The 14,118-nt window shown below is 38.0% G+C and overlaps 1 pseudogene; it reads right to left on the reverse strand.

Moving 5' to 3' along the window:
• Positions 1–2,277: 2,277 nt before the first annotated feature.
• On the reverse strand, positions 2,278–2,880 carry LOC115292654 (annotated as a pseudogene).
• Positions 2,881–14,118: the final 11,238 nt, after the last annotated feature.

Consider the following 14,118-nt stretch of genomic DNA (forward strand, 5'->3'; position numbering starts at 1 on the left):
CTTGTTCTTCAGCTGCTCCAAGTGTTGGTGAGCACTTCAGGACTTGCCCAAAGTCATGCTGCATTTCCAGGAGCAGTGAAAATCCAATGACTGGTTAATAACCAGAATATAAACCTTTCACCAGTCTCAGACAACTTTTAAGGGTCATCCCAGTAAGAGAACGTCCAGTAGGATTGGTGAAACCCTCTTGCATTAATCCATTGCAGTTAAATCTTGCCCTCTGCTCTATCCTGCTTTCTTTACTCCCTTCCTTTCTAGGTGTTGATCCAGGGAGAACTTTCCAGCAAATGTCTTGCATACAAATTTTCATCTCCAAAGCTGCCTCCAAAGCAACTCAGTCTGAAACAGTTGGTGCTTCAGTGGTCTGAGAAAGTGACTCTAAAATGAGATTTTGAATCTGCATCACCTGACAGCTAGGCTAGCAAGGAGAATCCTACCACCGGTGGCCAATGTACAAGTATAGCCCCTTTGCCTGTGATAGTAGTACAGTTGTTAAAACTGTTACTGGTTGTGAGTTGAAATAATATACTGGAGGAAATGCACTAGGAGATGCAATGTGTAGGGCAATTGAGAAATATCAGGGAAATGAATCGTGATTATAAGGACAAGAGAGTTTGATGGCTATTGTTGGGGGGCCATTGATGATTTTTAAAAAGATAACCAAACGCTGATGGTGATTACCAATTAAAGATTCATATGAAAAATAGATGGCCTCAATGGCAGCTTATAAAAAAACTCTTTACATGAGCCAGCTAAAGAGCTTTCTGTGCCTTCAATGCACTTGTCACTTCTCTCTCATACACTTTAATTAACATTATGCCATGGATGTAGTATGTAAGTGTGATGTGCTATGGGACATCTTCATAGTCATACTAAGTCTCAGCCTAAAGCTGTCTTTAAGTGACTTTGGACTCCATGCATTAAGAGACCCACAGGCAAGAATGAGGAATCAGTATTTTCTCGGACTAAATTGACCTTAATCATGGGGAGGAGTCGAGGATGCTGTAACACAAGTGCGACAGTGAGTACTATGTTTGGTACCAAGTGATCTTACACAAATTTCTTAACCTCTATGACTTCATTTCCTGATCTGTAAAATGGAAAGAATAATAATGGTAATAATTAAGGTTGTTATGAGAATTAAATAAATACATATAAAAATACAGAGTAATTTCTGATATATATTTTATATAAGTACTATATAATGTTTGCTATCATTATAGTTTCTATGAATTATACTCAAATTTCACTGTTCACATTTTAAAAAAGGATATTGTACTTTTTTTTTTAACTAGTTAAGAGACTTTATTCTAGTAGCTATAATTACAGTGCTTGTTCGTCGAAATGAAACTGAAAACAAGTATACAAAACAGTCGATTACTAATCGTGTATTGAAAGGAGTAAGAGGTTCCACGACACCAAATAAACCAGTTCTGAGGATTTCCCCAAGATAAAGTTGAACGGCTCCAGCTTCTTCAGTGTTTATCAAAATACGGAAGAAAAAAGTAGACGTCATCGTTTTGGTGGCAAACCTGACCCGTGCAGGCTGAGGGAGTGAAAGCACATGTGGACGGGGGCTCTGGGGCCCCCCCAGGGCCCGGGAGCGGTGGCCGAAGCCCCCAGCCCATGCCCCCGGGGCGGCTGTGTGGGCACAGGTACTAGGACAAACGCTAGGGGAGGCGGGGCCACCCGAGAGCGAATCGCGGGGACCCTATCGTGACCATGCAGGACGGACCGCGGCCGGCTCCACCCCGCCCATGTTCCCGACAGGAACAGGACCGCCGGTGCACTAGCTTCCGGCCCTTTCCTGCAGAACCTAACCAGGCACGTTTCTCCCTTCCGTGTGTTCAAGTGTTCTCCTGGTCTTGTGTTTTTATCTATTTTAAAAATGCACTGAGTTCAGGTTAAAAACCAACCATCAAAATCGATCCCAACACAACCTAACGTCCAGAGGAGGAGCGCCAGGCCGGCCCAACACGACTCCCGGGGGCCCCGTGAGCCTCAAATCCCTTCTCAGTACTGAACAGTGGGCTGATTCTCTTTTTTTTGTTTTTTACACAATAAAAAAAGCTGAGAAATATTGCATAGGAGTACCAGAAACTGCCTCGTTGGGAACAGAAACTATTTACATTAAATAAGAACCCGGCTGCAGGCTGCGTCTGCACAATTACAGCATGGTGACGCACACTGTGACCGACCGTGGAGACAGTTTCTGGCACTCACACCACAGGAGAGTAAAGCAGGGTGGAAGGAGGGAGTGGGAGGAGGGGGCGCGGCTCACTTCTGGTTCCGGAGCTGATTGGACAGCCAGTCCATCCCTCATAGAGCCCGTCCCCGCTGGTGGCACAGGTGGCCTGAACGTACCAGTTCCTGTGGCGCAGCGAGTGCAGGCCCAGCTTGTCTGTGATCTCGGCCGCGTTCATGGTGTTCGGAAGGTCCTGCTTGTTGGCGAACACCAGCGGGACCGCGTCCCTGAGCTCGTCCTCTGCCAGCATCCGCATGAGCTCCTCCCAGGCCTCGTTCACGCGCTCCCGGTCGTTGCTGTCCACCACGAAGATGAGGCCTTGTGTGTTCTGGAAGTAGTGGCGCCACAGGGGCCGGATCTTGTCCTGGCCGCCCACGTCCCACACGGTGAAGCTGATGTTCTTGTACTCCACAGTCTCCACGTTGAAGCCTATGGTGGGAATGGTAGTCACGATCTCACCCAGCTTCAGTTTGTATAGGATGGTGGTCTTCCCTGTGGCGTCCATGCCCACCATGAGAATGCGCATCTCTTTTTTGCCAAAAAGGCCCTTGAAGAGGTTGGCAAAGATATTTCCCATGCTGTAGACTAGGGGGAGCAACATTGGCCAGAGAAACCCTCGGCGGCGGCGAGGCTGCTGCTCCAAGCCAGGCATTGGTTTCGCTCCCACCAAGGATATTGTACTTCTTAAAAATGTGTATTTATTTACTTTGAGAGAGAGGGTGTGCACACATGGGGGAGGGGCAGAGAGAGAGAGAGAAGGAGAGAATCCTAAGTAGGCTCTGCACTGTGAGCACGGAGCATGGCACGGAGTGTACTATAGGATTTGCTTTCGCCATATAGATCTATGCAACTAAAATATGACTTTCAGAGACAATCAGTTTATTGGTAGATACTATTCTAAATTCAGTTATGTACCACCACAATAATGGTGGATGTTGGCCATGGTCGTCATCTCATTAACTAAACCTTTCTAAGCACTGTTGATGGAAAACACAAGGGCCAGAAGGATTATTTCCTAGATTTCCCCATTAAGGACCAGAAAATACAAAGTAGATCTTGACTTTACTAGCTGCGGTGAGGATTTTCTATCTTATAATTAAGCAATTCTTCCTATACCATATATGTCTGAAACCTGCATTGGATAGTTTAGTATTTACAGCCTAAATTTTAAGCAAACTCTATTTACTAGAGCAGTAGAACTCAAATGGGATGTATAAAAATTCTAAGAAAATGTTACTAAGTCACAACATCTCTTCTACCAGTTCACTTCATTTGATATGATAACTATTCCCATACTGGGGCAGGTGAGAATGTTGGACATGGATGACTGGAAAGTCCTCCAGGTAATTCTAAAACTCCTCATGGCCAACACCACTCCTTACTGATTAAAAAATCTAGGTCAGATTATTTTCTTCCATTCTGTGCCTAATTCTGTTCCCAGCAAATTATTCAAATTCTTTAAGGCTACCACCACTATATAGATTGTCCTCCATATTTCTTGAGATTTTTCTCTCTACATTAGAGACAGTATTTTCTTCCTGTAATCTATAATGCTTCAAATCCGGCTATTTCTCAAGATCTTGACACTGAACTTTCCATTTTATTACCCCTAGAAGATCTTTTCCTGACAAACAAAAATATTACTTGTTCTTTTTCCCATCCCTTGATAGAACTTTCTTCAAAAAGGCACTGAAATATCTAGATAATTGACCTCTGGTCGGTCATTTTCATGTATTTCTTGAGGACAGAACTCTGCCTTATTCAATCATGTGTCCCCTGCATTCTAATGCTTTGAACATAACAAAAGTTTACTACATATTTTTCCCTTTTCTTTGTGAAGTCAACACAACAGAGTGTGATAATTTTTATCCTTTTCTGAGTATAAGAATAACCAGGGAAATTTGTTTAAGAAGTAAATCCCTAGCCTCTTCCAGAAGAGAATTTTATTCAATGGATGAGGGAAGGAGTTAAGTCATCTGCCAGTTCAACAGCATTCCAGGTGATTCTAATGATGATAGCCATTAGAATAGTTACAAAAACAGGAGTCCAGAGTTTAGTCCATAGCTTTACAGACCAGAAAATTTGATTTTGCCAGTAACTCCAAAGGTGATCAGGATCAGAGCAACACAGTTACAATAAACTTGACCATAATGACAATAAATTACCTTAAAATGAAAATTGGAACTACAGAGAGACTAATTAGCTAGTCAGTTAATTTTCTGCTATAAGGAAACTAACATGAACTATTATAAAATTATAACCAGAAAATTGCTTTGTGAACCAGGCCAGTTTTGTGGGTGATATTCCAATCAGTAAAAAGGGCCTATTTGAAGTTGCTTCAGAAATTAAAAAATGCTATCATCAATATAGTTATAATAATTTTCATAAGTTTTCTTCTAACAAAGAAATGTAAAGTGTAAAGTGCTTTAGGCAAAAAAGTTCTAATTTTGCTGCAGAATTTGGTGGTTCATTTCTATTGGATTGCAATATCTGGGAAGGGTACTGTGTGCATTTTTACTTGGCAGATGAAGGCATTTTGTATGTATATGTACACACATACTAAAAAACATGCCAAAGTTTAGAAAAGATAAGGCACAGTGCCTTTACACATTTTAGGGGACAATTCAGAAATTCAGTAAAATGGTCACCTGTCTAGCACCGTCATCATCAGGAGCTAAACGGACAAATCTAAACAAATATTCACTAGCAACTGATCAAGAAAGCACCAAGTTTCTGTCTATGAACAAAGTAAGAAACTTCCAGAAGAACTACCAAAAGTAGCACAATATCCTCAAGAAAAAGGTGAAGAAAAAAAGAACTGACTTGGGTAAGAAGGAAAACAGAGTAGAAAACTAGGAGGAGGCCCAATGAAGCCTAAAAAAACCCATTTTTGTTCTCCCCTCCCACCCCCCACCATAACCTAGTTTAAAATAAATGTGCAGAGCCAAAGATGCCAACATTTCAACTTCTGCTTATTGATATTTAAATGGGTTTTCATGGGTAAAATATGTTTAATAGCCAAATCTTTGTGATATCTCCCTGACATTACAGGTTAATTTTCAGAAGACTAAGGTAAACAGCAATTCTGTACTGTGGGAACACTAGGACAAAATCACTACAAAAAATTGTATATGCAGTAGCTTTTTATAATATGTCTCTAGAACATCAGAGACTAAAACATTAGGAGATTTGGAGATGGAGAAAAGAAAAGATTAAACTGAGAAAAGATTTCATGTGCACAAAAGCTACTAATGCACATAAACAAGAATCTTTAAAATGTCATCCTGGTAGAATTTAACATTCAGGATATACTATTTCCTTTAAAAGTACTCTACAACTGGAAGATCTGCAGCTTAAAGAATTAAGGGATTTATATATAATTCTTTCTGCCTCTCTGTCACTAATTAACTGAAAGACCTTGGTAGTAGTAACTTCTCCAACCCTCAGTTTCTTTTCCATTTAAAAAAAATAAATCAATTCTACAAATCTGGGGCCTGAGTTAAAAATAGTAAATGGTTGATTAAAGATGGTTACAGAATTTTAACCATTCCTCCCATCCAGAGGTAGAGCCAAATTCCCTTCCAGTTGAATATTTTTGTTATAAGTCACTAAGTTTTAAAGGGGTTGGTTACAGAGCAATAGCTAACAGGAAATGTGTAAAAGCTTTGCAAAAGTCTGGTTTCCTAAGGCAGTTTTCTCAACTAAGTTCTGTAGAACTCTAGGGTACTATGAAATATTGCTAGAGGTTCTACAATAGATAGTAATTTTTTTCTGAAAAACCATGATTTTTGAGCTTTCAAATTGTGCTGTGCTTGTGCTCACAGTAATGGATGGTGACCAGGTAGTTCTACTATGAATTTTAGTATTGACCCCATATGGAAGCAGACAGTAAAATTGTCTTTATTTGTTAGATTCCATTTTCCAGTTTTGGCATGAGAAGCGTTGACAATTAGTGTTTTCTGTGTTGGAAGAAGGGGATGATTTTAGGTTAATGACAACAACCTCTTTTTCCCAAATTACTTTCCTGAATTTCCTATTATATATCTCCAACTGACTTATGGGAATGAACAAGCTCTATCAGTGGAATTTGGAGGGAAATTTTCACTATGAAGAAGAAACTATGACATACTCAGGTGCACTGACCTCTTTTCTGTTGCTGACCATATTGCAATACATAGATTACATAAATTAGAAAGTAGTTTTAAGGGGATGATTTTTATTTTATTTTTTGCAATTTTCCCATATAGCTATTTTTATTCCCTTTGATTTTATATTTCATTAATATTGTCAGATTTACAAACATGTCTGAAGATCCAATGTGGTGATTTTGAAGAGGAGGTATAAAGAAGAAAAGGAGAATTTTAGACCTACCCTAACATAATTCTGATAAGGCTCATGATGAAGATATTGGAAAAAATTCCAATAACAAACTGTGTGATAAATCAATTTAGTGATGACAAGTCAATTTAGTGATGACATGCCACAAGGTATTAAAAGGTTTTGGGTTTTTTTTTTTCATTTTTTTTATTTTTTAAAACACTTATTCATTTTTGAGAGACAGAGAGAGACAGAACACGAGTGGCAGAGGAGCAGAGAGAGAGGGAGACACAGACTCTGAAGCAGGCTCCAGGTTCTGAGCTGTCAGAACAAAACCCCATGCAGGGCTTGAACTCACTGTCAGTGAGATCCTAACCTGAGCTGAAGTCAGACACTTAACCAACTGAACCATCCAGGCAGCCTAAAAAGGTTTTGTGTAATAAACTAGAAACCAATAGCTGCTCTAAATAGTTTGAGCTGTCAACAGATTTTAACAGGAAATGCTATATTTCAGCATTTGTGAAATTTGAAAATGATAATGAAATTAATATTTCTTTGTCTGTTGTGAAAAGCTGTCCCCCAAATTCAAAAGCCAACATTTTTTTTTTCTTCATTTATGGAGAAGGACTGTCTTGGTATCTGTACTGATGGTATTCCATTAGTTTTTGTCTTTCTTAGGAAAAAAAGATTATCATGAATGTGTTCACAGCATACTATTTTCTTCACACCAAAAAGGTGCTGGTGTCAAATATTCTTGAATATGATGACAAAAGTCCTGAGTGATGGTCAAAAATTGATTAGTTTTATTAAACAAAAACTATTTCACTTCAGAATATTTCAGAATACTGTCTAAAGACATCTAGACAAGGTGTTTAAAGAAAAATTGCAGGAGTGCTGCCAAGAAATTAGCCAACCAGATTTGGCAGAAATGCTTTGAAAATGAAGCCACACAACATTGATCTATGAACATGGCAGACATTTTCATCACATAAACCATTTGTACACACCTCTTTTAAGTCCCAGAGAATATGTTTTGACTTAAAATGATGCTACTCTTGGATATATCAGGTTGCAAATGAAATCATAAAATATTTCCTTTGCTGCTTGGGCCTGAGACTAAGGAAAAAGATGAATAGATCCCAAGTCATATTGAAAACTCTTGAAAGTAGGGTAGAACTCTACTGAACAGTCTTTACAGATATCTAGATGAGGGAAACTTTCTCTGAATATTCTTCCCAGCCAAAGAATGTGAATTTGAGAGACAAGGATGGACTTTGTGAGTTATAACTGATCATACACAGGAGAGAAAATGGGCTGACCTCCTCTATGACCTCCTCTAGACCAGTTCTAGATTTCAGGAAAGAGTATCCTACCATTATACGAAAGAAATGAACATTTTTCAGTACTTTTCAACTTCTTACATGTTTATATAAGCTTTTTCTAGTTCATCAAACATCAAAAACAAGGATAGAAATTGTCTCATATTACCTAAAAATAGTTATCTGTGTAGCCTTATATCAATTTCAATCATAAGTATTTGTGTAGCAAAAACAAAAAATGAAACAAAAAAAAATATTGTTCATTAAGCGGCAAAAATCTTTTTAATTCATTTTCAATTCTTATGGTTTTATGACATATAGATACATAAACAAGATCAAGTAATCAACTCGTATATAACTGATACTAATAAGTCTTAAGTAAGGTCTTATGTCACTTATTAGAATATATATTTTCAAAATTTGTATAAAGTTTGTGTAATATCCTATATTTTTACTCAGAATGCTTTGGCTCATGGCTTTGTAATTTTATTATTCTGTATTACCAATTGATTTTTATGTTGCAAAAGTAACAATTCTCAGTTTGTAGCTTGCGTTTAAATTAAATCTACCAAGTATGCATTTAAAAGAAATAAATATGATTTTGACTTAAGCCAGTTGTTTAATAGAAATTAATTATGTATACCTTATGAGTGTTTAAACCTTATGAAACAAGAAGATAAAGATTAAGAAAGACTAAGAAAAAGTGATTTGGGAGAAACCCAATGCCACATCAAATCTAAGCAAAATGCAAATACATCTTGTTAAAGAAGGGAACTAGAGGTGAGACTACTTGTACTTCACGTTTTAGGAACAAAGGAGAAGGAGAGCAGTGAGTCAGCCCAGAAGTTAGAAGATCCAATGATAAGAAGGGGAGATGTAGAGAAATGTATATGCTGCTGACTGCTTCTTCGGAGAAATGAGTTCAGAGAAAACATGAGAAAATAGGTGTGGGACAGTGAGAGAGACAGCGACACAGGAGAAAGGAGAAGCTTTGGAGATCTTAACTGAGGCTGAGGTGAGCCAGGAACCCAGGGGATGTAGAAGAGGCCGGTAAAGTGGATCATCCCTGAACCGTGGGGTAGGCTGTATGTAAAGGAGATTCCCTGGGCAGTAATTATAAGGGAGTATTAGGAAGCTTCTTAGATTACCTGAAGAATATTCTTATTTTGAATAAAAAAGTTCAGAAATTTTAGCTCTTCCATCTTCAAAGAGCTATGAGTTTCTTCTTGAGGCCACTAACGAGGCAGAGGAATAAAGTGGTAAACAAGGAAGTGAAACCAGAGACTGTATTCAAATCCAAAGTAAGGAGTTCAAATGAAGCAACAGAGCACATGTCATGAGTAGGAATATTTTTATTACTGTTGGTAATGACAATAACTGAAGAACGGGGCATGTGCAAGGCTAAAGAAATCCTGTAACAAGAGAGAACAAGAGGAAAGGAAAAATGGAACATTCAAGTCTAAAGACCAAAGACTTGGGAGAAGCAGTTTATTTCTGCTTCCTTTGGTGGTGGTCTTCAGAGCTGCCCACCCATGGAATGGGGGAAGACTGCTTAGCCCTGTTTTACCATACTTTACTATATATATTTGTGCAGAGCCAACTTTGTCCTTTTTCTTTCTCAAAAAAAAAAGTTTTGATAGTAAACTATCCAACATTAGTACATTAAATTGATTAACTCCTTCTGGTGAGAATTGGCTGTACTAGGCTGTTCCTTTTACCATATATACTTCCATTTCTCTACTATAACATGGTCACTGATATTTTATGAATGCTCGAAACGGCTCTGTTTTCTTAGCTACTTCTAAGTTTATAATTTTAGAACTCTGGTAGTTCCTATTTTAAGGTATATCTGATGACAAAATGCTAGTGTTTTTCTTAAAAACGTTCCTAAACCTGACAATATAAGCCACACTGGACTAGAGAGTGTCTTCTCTAATTTTGTGTTCTGTCACTTCATTCTGTGCCACTTAGTTCCTCTGTCTGTCATCACTCAGACTTGTGTAATATATACTTTCTAAGTTACCCTGGCAATCACCTTCTCCAAAGGGCCATGCCAGATCCTTTAATCTTTCCCAAAGCTTGCCTTTCCTCAGTCATAATTAAATGATGATTTGAAAACCCTACATGATCCCAGATAAGAAGAAGTAGGTAATAAAGTGAATTGTTTTTTTTTGCCTCTGATATCTGAACTTCTTGCTGGACTGCTTATAAATTAATCTAACATAAGAAGAAAAAAAAGTATTTTTTTCTAGATAAATTTATAAAACAGTAATCTAGCACAAAAGTTTTTGATGATAATCACAGCTTTCCTTTTTGTTTCTGAAGTTAAATTTTCATGGAGAAAATTTTATTTATTTATTTATTTATTTATTTATTTATTTATTTTTGGTAAGAGACATATCTCTATATATGGAGGACCCAAATTTCACTTCTTGTAATTGTAATACAGTGGTCCGGGTTCTTTTTCTGAAGAGTATTGGGGCAAGACTTAATGTTTTTGGGGATTCCAGGACATGCAAATTGTCTAAGTCTTCAGCACTCAGTGGAGCAATATAGGACCAAAGGTCAAAATGTAATGTAAAGGCAGTGTCATCACCCTTTGATGATGGTGTAAGGTCAGTAAATATTGGTAAGTCCCTTGGGTTTTGAGGATTCTAACAGTATGGCATGGGAAACAGGGTTAGAGAATGGAAATTATGGGCTTCAGTAGAATCTGGGCTATTTGGATTTTCACAAGACTGTGGACTGTGGCACATGGCTGAGCTCCCCCACTGCCGCGAGACATTCCTTGGGGATGACTCATCCAGTTTTGTGTATCACTGACTATACGCCTCACTGCTTCTTTTCACTTCTATACAGAAAGCCTAGGGATCATTGGGGAAAAATGAGAAATGAGTTTCAAAGGAGGCTTTAACAAGTCAAAGGCATAGAGTTTGCACCATGGAGGAAGAAAAGCAATGGGGAAAGTAATTAAAGTGTGCAGAGACTCATTGAATTTAGCGAGCTAAATAAAGCTGTGGGTTGGGCTGCATCATGGTTAGCATTATGCAGGAACACCACAATTTTCTTTCATTCTTCTCTGAAAGTAAACGTGAATCATATTCTTCCAGTTACTTTACAAAAAGTGGTGCTTGTGAGAAATTACGTGTCATCGAGATGTGGTACCTTGTCACTGAGATATGTGATTTGAACTGAAGTCAGGAACTCTCAGAGTTTTCTACCTGGATTACGACCTCGTCATTCTGACAGGGGAGTCATAGAGGTGGCGTAATTGGAGATGAGACATATTCCTTTCCTTTGTGGTCTGGTTTTTGGCAAGGCAGTGCACACTGAGCTTTGGTTAAAGTGTTCTTTACTCTGTGTATCTCTGGTCATATCCTTCAGTGTTTCTACTCCAGTTACTGGATAGAGTCCAAAGCCCTTAGTAAGGCTCCACATGCCCTTCAGAATACCTTTTCTGGTTCCTCCATTGAGCCTCATTTCTTGTCCCCCGTACAGACCCCAGACTGTGTCATTCAGGATACCTGTAGTCCCTGCAATGTTCTCATAGGTGCATACTGGCAGGTACATTATTTCACCTTTATCAGCTTTGTGCCTTTTCCTTCAACACACAGCACAGGACATTTCTCATATCTCATAAAGTTCTTCCTGTTCCCACACCTCTTATAGCTTTTCCAGCACTGATCACATTTACACAGCTCTACGTCTTGAGCAAGACCATAAGCTCCTGGCAGACAAAAACTGTGTCATATTCATCTTTCCATCCCTTAGAGCACAGCAGTGCCTGAAATAAGACAGGAGGTTCATTTATTTTTAAATATGAGATTTTTAATGATTCTCCTGTAAGGGAAATGTTGCAGGTAGCTTCTAAGATGCCTTCCAAAAATCTTACCTTCTGCATTTATGCTCTTATATAATTCCCTCCCCTTGGACTGAATTTATTGACTCACTTCTAATAAAGATAATGCAGCAGGTGTGACAGGCTATCAGTTCCAGGGTTAGGCTACAAAAAGATGGTGACCCCTACCTTGTTAAGTCCTCTTGGTCTCTCGCTCTCTTTCCTCACCCTCTCTCAGCAAGGCCACACAATTTTGTGATCTTTGTGTATTCGCAGGGATTTCGTTCCTCATAATTGCATCTGGCTCTAAATTACTGCTTCTCTTCATTTTCATATTTAATCTCTTCTTTATTCCCATCTATCTTTGTTCTGACTCAAGTGTCACACAATGACTTTTCCTAGACTTCACCAAATCCACTTACCCAATGCAGTTGCATGTGTTAGAAGACTCTAAAAGTTTAGGTCAGGGAAGAAATTTATAGTCCAGTAATGTACATAATTAAAATTGAATGTTAGATCTTTCTTTTCTTAAGTCCTTAAGGGATGCCCACTCATGGATCTGTTTAGCAGCATTTTTTTCTATCAAATATCAACTCTAAACATGTTTCCTGATTCTCTATTTTTCAAACTCTTTTCCCAGTAAGTCTTTCTATATCTCCAAGGATTTATTTATGTGATTTTCTAAACAGAAGTATATCTACTCTGGATCTGAAGTTTAAGTAGCCCAGAAAAATAGGCAGAAACTAGACATTCTTTTCTGTCTTTTTTTTTTTTTTTCTGTCTCCTATAACAGTCTAAAGTAAAAAGGATGAAGACATGTTTCCCCACTGGTCTGCTTTGTGTCATCTCTCAGAAGCAAAAACGTGAATAGTTAGCTTTCTTTTTTTCAATATAAGTGCTTTCCCTAGGAATGTATATAAAAAATTTTAGCACATAAAAGGCATTTAATTATTATTGTTGTCTTTAATAACTATTGGTCAAATGATTTCATCTCTCTTGGACTTGCCAGTCATCTTGGCAACATTCAACATATTTTGAACCCACATTCATACCAGAAAAAAAAAGATAAAATTGTAAGCAAAGTAGTCTCTTCCCTCAAGTTATTTATTTTTGGCTACAATACATATTGACTGGCTTTTCTATATACAGGTTTATGACTGTGTACATGGGTGTATGTGTATGTCTTTATGTGTACTCTGTGTCTGTGTGTTTTCTGGAGTATTCTTTCATATTAGTTCTACTTCTGCATGCTCAGAGTCTCCATCTTCAAGACTCAAGTTGATGGTTATCTCCTTTGCTCATTAAAAAAAAACCAGCATTTAGGGTGGCTCAGTCAGATGAGCATGGGACCTCAGCTCAGGTCATGATCCCACAGTTCATGGGTTCGAGCCCTGTGTTGCACTTTATGCTGACAGCTCAGAGCCTGGAGCTTGCTTCAGATTCTCTGTGCCCCTCTCTCTCTGCTCCTCCCCCACTCACACTCTGTCTCTGTCTCTCAGAAACTAATAAATGCTAAAAAAAAAAAAAAAAAAGGCCTTGAATTCTCCATTTTAAAGTTTTGTTCCTGAACTTCCATAGCACTTTGTACTTCTTTTATGGACTACTACTTTCACTCATTTATTCCCAATCTATAAATGTCTCATATCTCCTTTTGACTACTGGCAAGTTGATGAAGTCTCCCCATTTGGTTCCTTTTTGTGTCCCTCACAGTCCTTCCTGAAATGCTTGCCCCTTACAGATATGCAGTAAACATTGTCATGTTATCATCTGCTTCCCCATTTGGGATCTAAGAATCTTCTTTGACTCTGTATCAATTACTTATTGAATCATTTGAGCCAAATGTCATGTTTCTTTTTTCATAGTATACTTAAAAGTCTACTTTTCCCCTCTTACATGAATGAAATAAAATCTTTAGTCCCTCCCTGTCTTATCTTGGTAAACTTAAAACACGTTTTCTGGAAACATACTAGATTCTGTGGCCAAAAATGATTTTCTCCTTTGCTCTCTTAAAAATTTCAGCTGCCTCCTTGAAATAAGTCACTGCTTTCTCCTCAGCCTTTCCATTAAGAAAAAGAAATTCCTTGCCTGAGCCTCCTAGCCATCAGTCTAAGCTACAGAATTAAATATTGTTATTTATTCTTATTAATAAAGATATAAACCACACAGTAAAATATCTGTTTTGATACTTGCTTTTTAGGCTAATCGTTATCTTTTTTATGTTTTTCTCTCTAAGTAGAGAGGGAAAAAAGGAAAAAGAAAAACTGGGGCTTTAAGATTATAATAAAGATATATACTACTATAACCATTAGTTGAAAAAAATAAAAGAAAAGCAACAGTATATACTGAATTATTATGATTTTATATGTTTAGTTAATGTTAATAATTTCAGCATTATTAGG

The sequence above is a fragment of the Suricata suricatta genome, chromosome 5 (assembly GCF_006229205.1).
Source record: "Suricata suricatta isolate VVHF042 chromosome 5, meerkat_22Aug2017_6uvM2_HiC, whole genome shotgun sequence".
NCBI classification, from domain to species: domain Eukaryota; kingdom Metazoa; phylum Chordata; class Mammalia; order Carnivora; family Herpestidae; genus Suricata; species Suricata suricatta.